This window comes from Coloeus monedula (genome assembly GCF_965178545.1).
Source record: "Coloeus monedula genome assembly, contig: HAP1_SCAFFOLD_80, whole genome shotgun sequence".
NCBI lineage: Eukaryota > Metazoa > Chordata > Aves > Passeriformes > Corvidae > Coloeus > Coloeus monedula.
In genome coordinates this window covers 247,874-259,571 of record NW_028120818.1, presented here as the reverse complement: position 1 = coordinate 259,571, position 11,698 = coordinate 247,874, and the positions used below count along the sequence as shown (strand labels likewise).

At 52.9% G+C, this 11,698-nt stretch overlaps 1 pseudogene across 1 annotated transcript; it reads right to left on the bottom strand.

Moving 5' to 3' along the window:
* Positions 1–10,345: 10,345 nt before the first annotated feature.
* On the bottom strand, positions 10,346–11,315 carry LOC309585601 (olfactory receptor 14J1-like; annotated as a pseudogene). The gene has a single exon. The product of its transcript is annotated as an olfactory receptor 14J1-like (transcript).
* Positions 11,316–11,698: the final 383 nt, after the last annotated feature.

Here is an 11,698-nt window from a genome sequence, read left to right as displayed (position 1 = left end):
TCGAGCCCCTCCCCTTCTGCACCTTCCCCATCCCCAATCCCCACCTCCCCTCCCCCGGCCTTGGTTTTGGGGGTTCCAGGCCCCTCCTGCTCACTTTGGGGGTTCCATTCCCCATTTCGCTCAATTTGGGGTCCCAGACCCGCCCCCCTTCTCACCGCTCACCCCGCGGCCGAGGGGGCTCCCAGCACCACCAGTGCCACCAGTGCGGCCCCAGCTGCCCCCACACGCCCCATGCCCAGCGCCGGGCGCTGCCCACAGCCCCAAAGCAGCCGCGCTGTGCCCTGGGGGGTCCCCAGAGCGGCCCCGCCCCGCACGGCACTGGGAGCACCAGTCCGGACCAGTGCGGAGCGCGGGCGGGCGGCATCAGCCGTGCCCGGGCAGGGCCGGGCCCCGCGGGGCTCCCGCCCGCACTCGGCCCCCGCCGGGACAGCGCGGGGGGGCCCGGCCTGGCCGCCCCCACCTCCCCCTCCCCAAATTCCGCTCCGGGGGGCGCTGGCGGCGGGGGGGGGCTCAGCTGGGGCCAGAGCTGCCGGAGCCACGTGTCCCCCGCTGCCGGCACCACCCCCTCAGGATTAGGGGTGCCCCAAAACTCCCTCCGAGCTGCCGGATACCCCGCACGCCCCTCAGGAGTGGGGTCCCCCCGGCCTCATCATCCCCAACCTTCGGCTGCCTCAGCCCAGGCCCCATCCCGCCCAGCCCCCTCCGCCACACTTCATCCCACCCCCCAATCCACATCCCACCCTTCCCGGGCCCCATCCCGCCCCATCCCATTTCTCCCGGCAGCCGCCACCGGGACCCCAAAAACCCCGCGTGCCGGGGGCTCCCCAATATCCCCCAAGGGGCATTTCCGACTCACATTTGGAGCCCCGCAAGATCCAAACATCCGCCTCCCCCCCTGCCCCACCAAACCCCCTTCCCCCAGGAACCAACAAAGATATTTGGGGCTCGGTGCTGGAGTCCTCCAAGCTCCAAAAATCCCCTCTCCCAAAAATAACCCCAGTGACCGCCCAAGATATTTGGGGCGAGCTGTCCCTACCCGGTCACCTGCGGGATGGGGGGAGCCGAGAGCTGCGGACACAGAGAGCGATGGATGCACGTGGAGGCTCCTCTTCCTGCCTCCTCTGTCCTGCCTCTTCCTCCCGCTCCTCCCCTTTTATCTCTCCTCTTCCTGCCGCTCCTCCCCTTTTATCTCTCCTCTTCCTCCCGCCCCTCCCCTTTTATCTCTCCTCTTCCTGCCGCTCCTGCTCCTCCATCCGCCCTCCCCCCTCGCTCTTCCTCGTCCTCTCCTGCCCTTCCCCCCCTCCTCCCGTTGTTTGTGGCTCCCATCCCGGCTTTGTCTGGCATCAGCCCTGGGGCCGTCCCGTGCTCAGCAGCAGCAGCAGCAGCAGCATCCTGTGCTCTGGCAGCACTTGCTGCTCCTTAGGGAAGGCTTTGGCATTTCTGCCGGGCACAGACACTGAAGCTCACCCCGACCTGCCCCGCTCCCATTGCTGTCCCCTGAGCGCTGGGCAGCTGCTGTGCCAGGGCAGCCAGAGACACAAACGAAGCCAAGTCCAGCCCAGCTGCCCGGGCTGATGCAGACGAGCCCCAGGGCCGAGGTCCTGCAGAGCCCCACGGAGCCCTGGGCTCCTCGCTGGGAACGGGCTGTGCTGCGGCTGCCACAGCGGCCACAGCGAGTCCTGGGGCTCCCCCGGCGCCGCTGCAGCAGCACCCAGGTTCCACCTCCTGTGCCAGGCCCTGGCCAGGGGCCATCAGATCCACGGGCTCCGTGCCGAGAGGGAACACAACAACAGTGGATCGGATGCAGCCCCCAAGGACCTCGAGCAAATAGTGCAGGAACATCCAGACCTGGAGCTGACGTTTGCAAAGCTGCAGCCGGCAGAGTTCTGTGGCGCAGGAGAGCCGGCACGGGGAGAGGAGACCTGCAAGGAGCTGCAGGAGAAACACCCTGAGCCTCAAAGGCTGCCACAGCCTGAATCTGTGCTGGGGAAAGTTCTTCCTATCCGGGAAGAGATCCCGGGATGAGGCAAAAGCCAAGTTCATGGCTGGTGACACGATTGCCGTGCAGGGAGGGCAGAGGAGGGACTGCGGGCGGAGACTGGGAGCCCGGGAAGGAGGGAGGGGTGGGGAAGGTGTTTCTTTAGGATTTGTTTTAGTTCTCCTTGTCCTGGTGTGGTTGGTTTGGAAATAAATTCCATTCATTTCCCCAGCTTGGGTCTGTTGTGGCCCTGGCAGTGAGCAGTGAGTGAGCTCTCCCTGCCCCGATCCCAGCCCACGAGCCTTTCCTTCAGTGCTCTGTGTGCTGCAGCTGTGAGCAGAGTGCCAGAGCGGCTTTTGTGGCCCCGGGCACCCGGCCAGGGCCAGCCCAGCGCAGCGGTGCCTGCAATTCATTCCCTCGGCTGCAGCGCTGAGCGGCCGCAGGGCGGGTCCGGCTGCGCGGGCAGGCGGCTCCAGAAGCACCAACTGCGCCCCACGGGACAGGAGGAGGAGGCAGGGGGTGCCGGGGGAATCTCCTTCCTCCGAGCCGGCAGGGCCAGGCGGGAGAGACTGGAGAGAAGGAAACGGAGAGGAGGGACGAGGCTGGAGCTGTGGAGAGCTGCAGGGATGCCAGGGCAGCCGGGAATTTTGTTTTCCAAATCTCTGGGGCGAAAGGAAGCGCTGTGAAATCCGTCATGGAAAAGAGAGGAGAAATAGCGATTGATGGAAACCGACACCCCTTGGGACTCAGTTTCTCCCTCTGCATTGCAAAAGCTGACAGACCCCGAGTGCTGACGGACACCCGTCCCCGGCGTCACGGCCCAAGGGATCGGAGCTGCGGCTGGCGGGGCTGGAAGCTCCGTCCAGCAGCTCCGCTGCCGCCCCCAACCCTCGGGCTGGACCGTGGGGTCTGGGACACAGCCCCGTGCTGGGGGGCGGCAGCGGGAGCCGCGGGGCCCGGCCCGTGGGGGCGGCCGGGCTGGAAAAGTGCGCGGGGCCCCAGCGCGGTGTCCCGGTCTTGTTCCTCACCTTAACACAATGTCTTCAACTCCCTGCGTGCCCTTCATTTAATCAGCATTTCCTAAATGCTGACCCATCCCATCATCAGCTCTACCCGGAACAGAATTTCCCAGGCCATTCCAAGTCCTTTATAGTTTTGAAAATACTGGGGCCAAGCCCTACCCGTGATTTCCCCCACCCCCGCCTCCATGCAGACCTTGTTGTCTGCCAGCACCAGGATAGTTCCCACTGCCCCAGGTCTGCGTTTAGCAAAGCCAACAGTACTTCTACCACTGCTTTCTGCAAGACCCCAATTGAGTCTTTACATTTCAACATAACCAGATGATGTCTACTTAGCATGAAATGTAGTTCCTGTCCAAGAGTTGCATGTCCCAAGCAATTTCTTAGCAGAATAAATTTTAAATCCTTTGGGTTTCAGTGTTTGGAAATCATCTGCTAGTGTATATAGCAACTTCACTACATTCTTATTTTCATTATCTCTGTAGAGCTAAGGAATTCCGATTATGAAAGGCTCTATTCTGTAAGCTCATTAAAAGTTAATATCTACCACAACACTGTCTATTTTATTGGTTCTTTGCAATTGCTTAGCAAAGAAAATAAGCACCAGGCTTTTCAAGAGAGAGACACACTTTCTTACATAGAAAGACACAATCTTGTTCCCACCAAAGCACTCACACAGGTGAAAGTCACAATTTTCCTGCCTCTTCCTTCCTTTCCAAACCAGTGTAGCATGAGAGAAAGCAGCTGTTTCCCGAGGCCGATGGGTCACAGACAGGTAAGGTGACATTGAGGCTTGTTCCTCAGAGGCAGTCAGCAAGCAGCAGATGATGATCTCAAGGATCCAGGTGACACCATCACCCTCTCAAGGGAGGAATCCTTTAAGCAAGCACATTGCTCATCACTTCCATCCTGCTTTGGTTTAATGAACCAGCTCTTCCTGGCAATGAGCAGCAAGGGGATCTAATTTGACTGTTGCTATCCTTTTACATTTTATTCAATCATTCCATCAGAACAGGCATTTTACTTCTGTTTCAGTTACTCCAGAGGACCTTGGCACAAAGCAAAATGAAGTCAAATGAGAAATAGCTAGCTTAAATTTATATACACCAACAAATCATGCTGTGTTTCAACAAGTGTAAGAGAGACGTGGGACTTTCCTTCCCTCTGAGCAGCTGCAAGCATAAAAAAAGCAATGATGCAACGTTCATTAATAAAACTTTCTTAGAAATCTCTTCTTATGGACAGATTCAACATCTGCAGGAGATACCCAAAACACACTCATTGTGCTGCACTTCCCCTTTTCCATTCACGTGTTATATATACTGAAAATATGTTACCGAGTAGCTATGAACACACCATGCTCCCAGATTTTCCCTAAGTAAAACATGTATCTGTGTATGTTATAAACGATCAAATACAAGGGAGAAAAGCCTGGCACAGATACTGCAGCAAAGGAAATTAATCACATTAAGATCTCCCCTGATACTGAGATTGGCCAGGACTTTGATCAGTGATGGGAAGGAATTTCTCATCTTCCCATTTACAGCACCTGAAGCAAGAAGGACCCAACACCTTAAGCGGTGTCCAAGATAGCACAGAAATTTAAACAGAGCCATTTACAAAGGGCAGCAACTCATCTGGCCAGTTCCCACCTCAGATAACTATCTGCAGAACCCAGAGCAACACAATACTCCAAGGAGCAGTGAGATAGCCAGAAGGTTCTCAGCTCAAGAAGATCAAGCAAGAACAGGATGTTCCTTAGCCTGGCTAACCCAGATAACATCTCCCAGCCATTAGCATGAGATGAAACAGAAAGAGAGAGGCTGAATCACTTGCAGTGTACAGATACTGCCTGAGGGAAATGTGACAGGTGACCTACAACATAAAAAATGCACTTAACTGTAAGAACTAGGAAGTGAAGCTAAAAATGAGAAAAATTAGAAGCTGTTCTTGGATATGCAGTAAAAAGCACACTGACATCATAAACGGGAGAAGGAACACAAAAGCACCCAGCTGTTCAAAAGCTGTGCAGTTAAGGTACAAAGAAATCAATGTTTTTTTAAAGAAAAAATCCCTCACAAGGTGAATGAGCTCAGTAACACTCAAAACAATATTATTTGTTAGAAAAATCATCTGCTCCAGTGCCTGAAGCAAAAGGTTTGCCATTTATTCCATCATTCCTTCAAATCCAGGGATTAGTGAGAACTTCTTAACAAATTCCTGCCTTGCCTTATGGTCCTTCAGCTTCACCAGGGCCAAAGCTTGCTGCTCAGAGTCAGTACACGAATCCCTGTGGTGTTACCATCCTCTCTGAGTGAGAAAAGCACTCGAGATGGTGAACAAAGAGATGGGGCAGTTTCCTGATGCCTGAGAAGGATGTTCTTAAGATAAACAAAATTGCCCAATCAAAATTTATAAAGAAATGACATTTATTATGTGACCGAAATATCGGTTTTAAAAGCCACGATGGAGAAAAGCAGCTCCGAGCCCGGGGTCGGAGCTGGGTGAACACGCATAGATCTGATCTCTGTCGCACCAGACCTCCCAAGTTCACGGATGCTGCTTTGGCTGGTCCCTTCTTATACATTTTTTGGGCAGAGTCTGAATTAATTCTATTCTTCTCGTCATTTTAGCATATTCATGAAGTTTTCTTGTCCCAGAGTTGGGCTGCACAAAGCCCTTCCTGGATCCCAGGAATTGTCCATCCTGGGTGATGAGTGGGCCATTTCTGCTGATGAATGGGCCATCTCTGCTTCCTGGAACAGTTATTTTTAGTTCCCGCGATGTCCGATTCCTTATCAGATGAGATGTAGATATCAGAAGGTGGCAATCAAGTCGTTATGGTGCAAATGTCCCGGTGATAAGATCTAACCCCACCTGGGTGGAATCCTCACTTATTGTGAGAGAACTTCTTTTAGTGTTGTGAAATTTTTCTCTCAGCCGGGCTGCTGAAGGGATTTTGAAACTCGGTCTCTGTAGGGTCTGATTACACTCCAATTTTATACATAATAGCACGAATTACATACCTTATTTATAACGTTCTCAACTCAGTGGCACAAAGTCTGCTTTTGTTCAGACAGGAATGAAGAGGAAAAATGGCAGAAATTCATAACAGGGACAATGAGGAGAAACATTGGGCTGTGCACACATTCAGTCCAAGCAACATCAATGCCAGGTGTGGTTTAAAATTCACGTTTGTGCTTTATTAAAGCCACGCACTGTATTTATGGCTCTCAGTGAATTCTGTATCCAAAAGGGACACGTTAGCTGATTCAAAATTAGTTGGATTTCTTTCCTTCTCCTGTAGCAGTGCCAGTAGGAGAGGTAACAAAGGCAGTTCCCTGGCCTTCAGACATTGCACAGAAGTGGGATCCATTGATACAAACTCAGGCAGCCAAACTGCAGGTATTTCATTCAGGGCCTAAGACATGAAGCTAGGCTTCTTTTAATAAATCACGGACAGGGATGAGCTCCGACATTAATATTGCACTCCTCCCTCTTTCTGCTGAGACAGTCTGGCCAACACGAATATCCCTAATACAGATCCAGGGCTCTGGTATAACAGCCACCCCAAAAAGCCATAGTTCCAGCTACCTTTCCTTTCTTTGCATCATACCAGGAGGAATCAAAAGGAATGAAACCTATTTCATTTATTATTACAGGTGAGAACCCCTCTAAGGACATAGGAAGAGAAGTTGTAGTTTGTAACCTTGTTCTCCATCTAGAAGTAAAACAGGGGCTGGTGTGAGGCAACGAGGGCAACAGAGAAAATGCTGAAAAGAAACTGAGGAATGTGAAGCCAAATTTTCAAGCATTCCAGGCAATCACACCACTCAGGGACAGTCTACAGCTCAGCAAATCACATGCTGGAATTCAGTGGAGTATGGAGTAGGGCAATAGGGAACTGCGGAACAAAATAGGTGCTACAGCCTCTTGTGCTCAGGCTCTTAGCCCAAAGTATGTTCCAGCTCCAACTGAAGGGCATTCTGAACCAGAAGAGCACTGACCTTTTGATTTTGGCAGTTCACAGTTCTCAGACAGCAGAACGTCTGTGGCTCCTCTCATCATTATTTTTGCTGTTTTCACTACTGGCCATCAAGCTTTCTGCAGTAGCCATCCATGAACCCCGGATCACTACTACATTAATAACACAGAACATGGCTCTCAGAGTGCATTAGTGAGGTACCAAGAGAAAACCCAAATGATGATCCTCCTCACTGAAAAGGTAACAGACAAAAAAAATAAAAGTGTGAAAATACTTTTTAAAAGATGGCTGAAATGAGGCAAATTCTTAAAATTAAGTAAATGTCTGAAATGAAATTTAAGCAAATTTAACTGTTGCAAAGTATTCTGAATACACATACAGTACAATATACTAGAGTCCAAAATTAGAAAAACTTCTGGTCATGGAAATATGGGGTAAGGGATATGTTTATTTGGAACAATCAGCTCAGCAGAGATCTCTTTGCTACAAATATCTTGAATTTAATTCTTCTGCCTTGATACAATCTCCTGAGAAAATAAAAAAATAAAATAAAAATCCTACAGGAAAAACTTGTGTTGGATGCAATCTATTCACTCATACCTGATACAAAAGTCTAATTTATTCTCTTGATTTATTGTCTTAAGGAGAATGAATTAATTATTCTTCCACTCAGAAGTCTATGGCATCAATCCTTGAGTTGAATCAGAGAAAATTCAATCTCTCATGAGTTCCCACTCCATTTACTTTTCTTGTAAGTGTTCTGTTTTGTTGAAGTGAAAGCTCCTCTGGACTCAGGCCCAGAGGGAAGCCAAAGCACAGGGGTTGAATTAAAACCTTTGGACAAGCTGAGATACATGAAGTCACACCAAAGTGAAATAGAAATACAGATTTTTTAACCTTTAGTAGAAATATATGCTAAGTGCCTTAAACATTGAAAAGCTGCAGCAGAGACCTTAAACACAGTTCTTACTGCAGCAGTGTTACCTTTTCACAGAATTCTTTACTTTAGACAAAATATGGATAGAATGACACTGTTCACATTTTTTAGATAGAGCGTTCACGTAAACAATAAGAGCTGATAGAAACTGCATCCGCAAATCTGTGTAATACCTGTGTAACACTGGTGTGAGGCTTACGACTGTTAGAATTAGACCAGGATCGGTTAAGAAAAGGAAAACTGGAATCGTGTGTTAATCTTATTGGTCAATTAACAAATATAATCCACACTTCGGCAAGAAAAAATATAGAGTATAGAGCATATAGAGCATATAAAGCATATAGAGCATACAGAAGAAGAAGAAGAAGCTGTTTTTGCCTGTTGTTGCTGTTGCTGCTTGCCTTTATCATGTAACCCCCTTTGAACTCTGCCTTCAAGAAAGCTGTGAGACTATGAAATACAGAACTCAGCAGAACAGCAGCCTCCTCTGCTCTCTCACCCTGGTCCGGGAAGGAAGGGTACCCCGTCCAAAGCTCAACAGCGCAGAGCCCCAAGGCTGCTGTGGGCAGCAGGGCCCAGGGGCCGTTCCCACCCGCAGCGCTCCTGTCCTGGGCTGGGCCTGCACAGGGGCTGGGGCACCATGGCTGGGGCAGCGGGGCACAGAGGTGCCACGGAGCCGCTGCCGGGGCTGACAGCAAGGCCAGGGACACACAGGGAATTTCTGGGCATTGCCTGCGCTGGGCAGGGCTGAGTGTGGGGAAGGCAGAGCTCAGCTGGCCTCGGTGGCTGCAGGAAAAGCCAAGAGCCCGAAGAGCCCCCGTGGCTGTGCTGGAGAGCAAGGCTGGAGGAGGGAAATGCGGGGCTGCTGCGGGATGGGGAGGGGGATTGAATTCCAGCAGGCACCGACGGGGGGCTGAGAGACTCAAGGGCTCCTTGGCCTGAGCCTGTCCTGGAAAGGTCTCTCAGCCCTCTGTGCCCATGAAGGGCTCCAAGGAGGAGCAGAGCTCATCTTGGCAGGACCCTCATGGAATCCCTGAGGGACAAATGCCAGTGCCTGCCCAGCCTTCCCAATGTCCCTGACACCAGAGGCCTTTTCCACATCCCTCGGTTCCAGGTCAGTGCCCAGAACACAGCACAGCCTGTCCAGGTCCTGGGGGCGATTCCCAAGGGAGGCAGCTGTGATTTCTCCCCACAGACCCACCACTCCGGTGTCTCTCTGTGCAGCCCTTGGCTGTCCTGAGCACTTTCCCTGGAGCCTCCCTGCCCTGGACGTTTGTCTCCATGCAGTTCTCAGCACAGCCCAGCAAAGAATTCAGGTGCTTTCCCAGAGGACATTACTCTGGCAGTGAAGTGGCCTCAGGGCACAGTTTGTGCCCCTGGAATTGTGCCAGCCCCGAGTGCTGCTGATGGTGTTTGTGCTCACTCGGGTTCATCTCCCCACACCCACTCGATGCACTGCTGAAGGCTCCTCAGGACACAGCAAACACGGACTGCTGGCCTGGTCACTTGGTGTCCCTCCGTGCAGGGACAAACAACCTCCTGCAGGGGAGGGCAGAGGCCAGTGCTGGGATTGCTGGTGGCAGGGGCTGGTGTGGGACACTTGCCCTGGGCACCTTCCCAGGCTGTGCCTGGAACAAAGGCACAGCCCAGGCCCTGCTCTGCTGCTCCCTCAGGTCCATCCCAGGAGCTCTGGCAGTGCCAGGACACTGCTGCCTGCCCCCCCTGCACACTCCCCCCTGCCCCTGGGCACTGGGGTTTGCTTTGCCAGGGCATTCCTGGGGCACATTCCTGACAGCAGCTCTGGAGGAGAGCAAAGCCTTCCTGCCCTGCCCCCAGGAGATGCCCTTTGCTGATGGAGCTGCTGTGCTGGAGCCCGGCTGTGTCCCAGCAGTGCCCGTGGCCTGTCCCTGCCTGTGCTCACAGCACGGACACGCAGCAGGACAGTGACCGAGCTGCCCGAGCACTCCGGCCTTGCACCCTCAGAAGGGCTGGGAAAGGGAGTGTGGAGCTGGGAAGAGCAGAGGTGGGAAGAGGCTGGGCCATTGTCCCTGGCCGTGCTGCTGTGCTGGGAGTCTCTTCCCTCCAGCTCTGCCCACAGGCACTGCCCCTGCAGAGCCAGAGAAGGGCTGAGGAACAAACCTTGGACACAAAGGTCAGGACAGCCCCTTGTTTTGATTCAAATGCACAGGGAAGAAGCCTCCTGAAAGTCTTTGTGTTTCAAAAGAAAGGTAGATGTTCATGCAGAAATGCAAGGAGTAGTACTACAGTACTTTATAAAAAGCAGAATAACACCAGAAAAAGAATAAGAAAAAGCACCAATGAAAATATGGACAAAGAGGAAAAAGAGGCCAAGATTGTAAAGAGTTACATTCTGAAGGTTCTGGAGCAGAAAAGAGAGAGTTTATTGCTTCTGAGAAGCATCCTAGTCATAATTTTCCTCGCATGGCAGAAGGAAATAGAAAGATTTTAACTTGTGAAAAGTATCCAGTCCTCACTTTCCTCAGGGCATCCCTGAGCTCCTGGTTCCTCAGGCTGTAGATGAGGGGGTTCAGGGCTGGAGGCACCACCAAGTACAGAACTGACAGGCCACATCCAGGGATGGGAGGAGATGGAGGGGGGCTTCAGGTGGGCAAACATAACAGTGCTGAGGAACAGAGAGAGCACGGCCAGGTGAGGGAGGCACGTGGAAAAGGCTTTGTGCCGGCCCTGCTCAGAGGGGATCCTCAGCACAGCCCTGAAGATCTGCACATAGGAGAAAACAATGAACACAAAACAGCCAAACACCAAACAGGCACTGACAGTGATGAGCCCAAGTTCCCTGAGGTGGCAGTGTGAGCAGGAGAGCTTGAGGATGTGTGGGATTTCACAGAAGAACTGGCCCAGGGCATTGCCCTGGCCCAGGGGCAGGGAAAATGTATTGGCCATGTGCAGGAGAGCGTAGAGAAAGGCACTGGCCCAGGCAGCTGCTGCCATGTGGGCACAAGCTCTGCTGCCCAGGAGGGTCCCGTAGTGCAGGGCTTTGCAGATGGACACGTAGCGCTCGTAGCACATGATGGTGAGGAGGAAATCCTCTGCTGAGAGGAAGAACAGAAAGAAAAACACGTGAGCAGCACATGCTGAGTAGGAGATGTGGCTGGTGCCCCAGAGGGAATTGTGCATGGCCTTGGGGACAGTGGTGCAGATGGAGCCCAGGTCGGTGAGGGCCAGGCTGAGCAGGAAGAAGAACATGGGGCTGTGCAGGTGCTGGCCGCAGGCTCCGGTGCTGATGATGAGGCCGCTGCCCAGGAGGGCAGCCAGGGAGATGCCCAGGAAGAGGCAGAAGTGCAGGAGCTGCAGCTGCCGCGTGTCTGCCAATGCCAGCAGGAGGAAGGGGCTGATGGAGCTGCTGTTGCACATTTTGAGCCTCTGGCCATGGAGTGCTGTTGAAGGAGGAGACAGTGAGGAGTCAGGGGAGACTTTGCTGAGCAATGTCCAAGCCCTTTCTCCTGGCCCTGCCCCCCAGTTTTCCTTTTCTCAGAGCCCTTCCCTCAGCCCCGTGCCTGGAGCTCTGCTGGGATCTGGCCCCGTTGCTGTGACGAGCAGGGGCTGTGCCCATGGACAGCGAGGAGTCAGCTCTGCTCTGCTTCAGCGGGGACATGGGAATGGGGACAGGGGCCGGTCCTGGGGCTGGACTCCATCAGCCCAAAGTGCTCCTGAGGCAGAGGAGCTGGGCAGCATCTCCTGTGCCAGGGCTAAGGAACGGTGACGGCCAAAGGCACTTTGAGAGGGTTTCCTGCTGT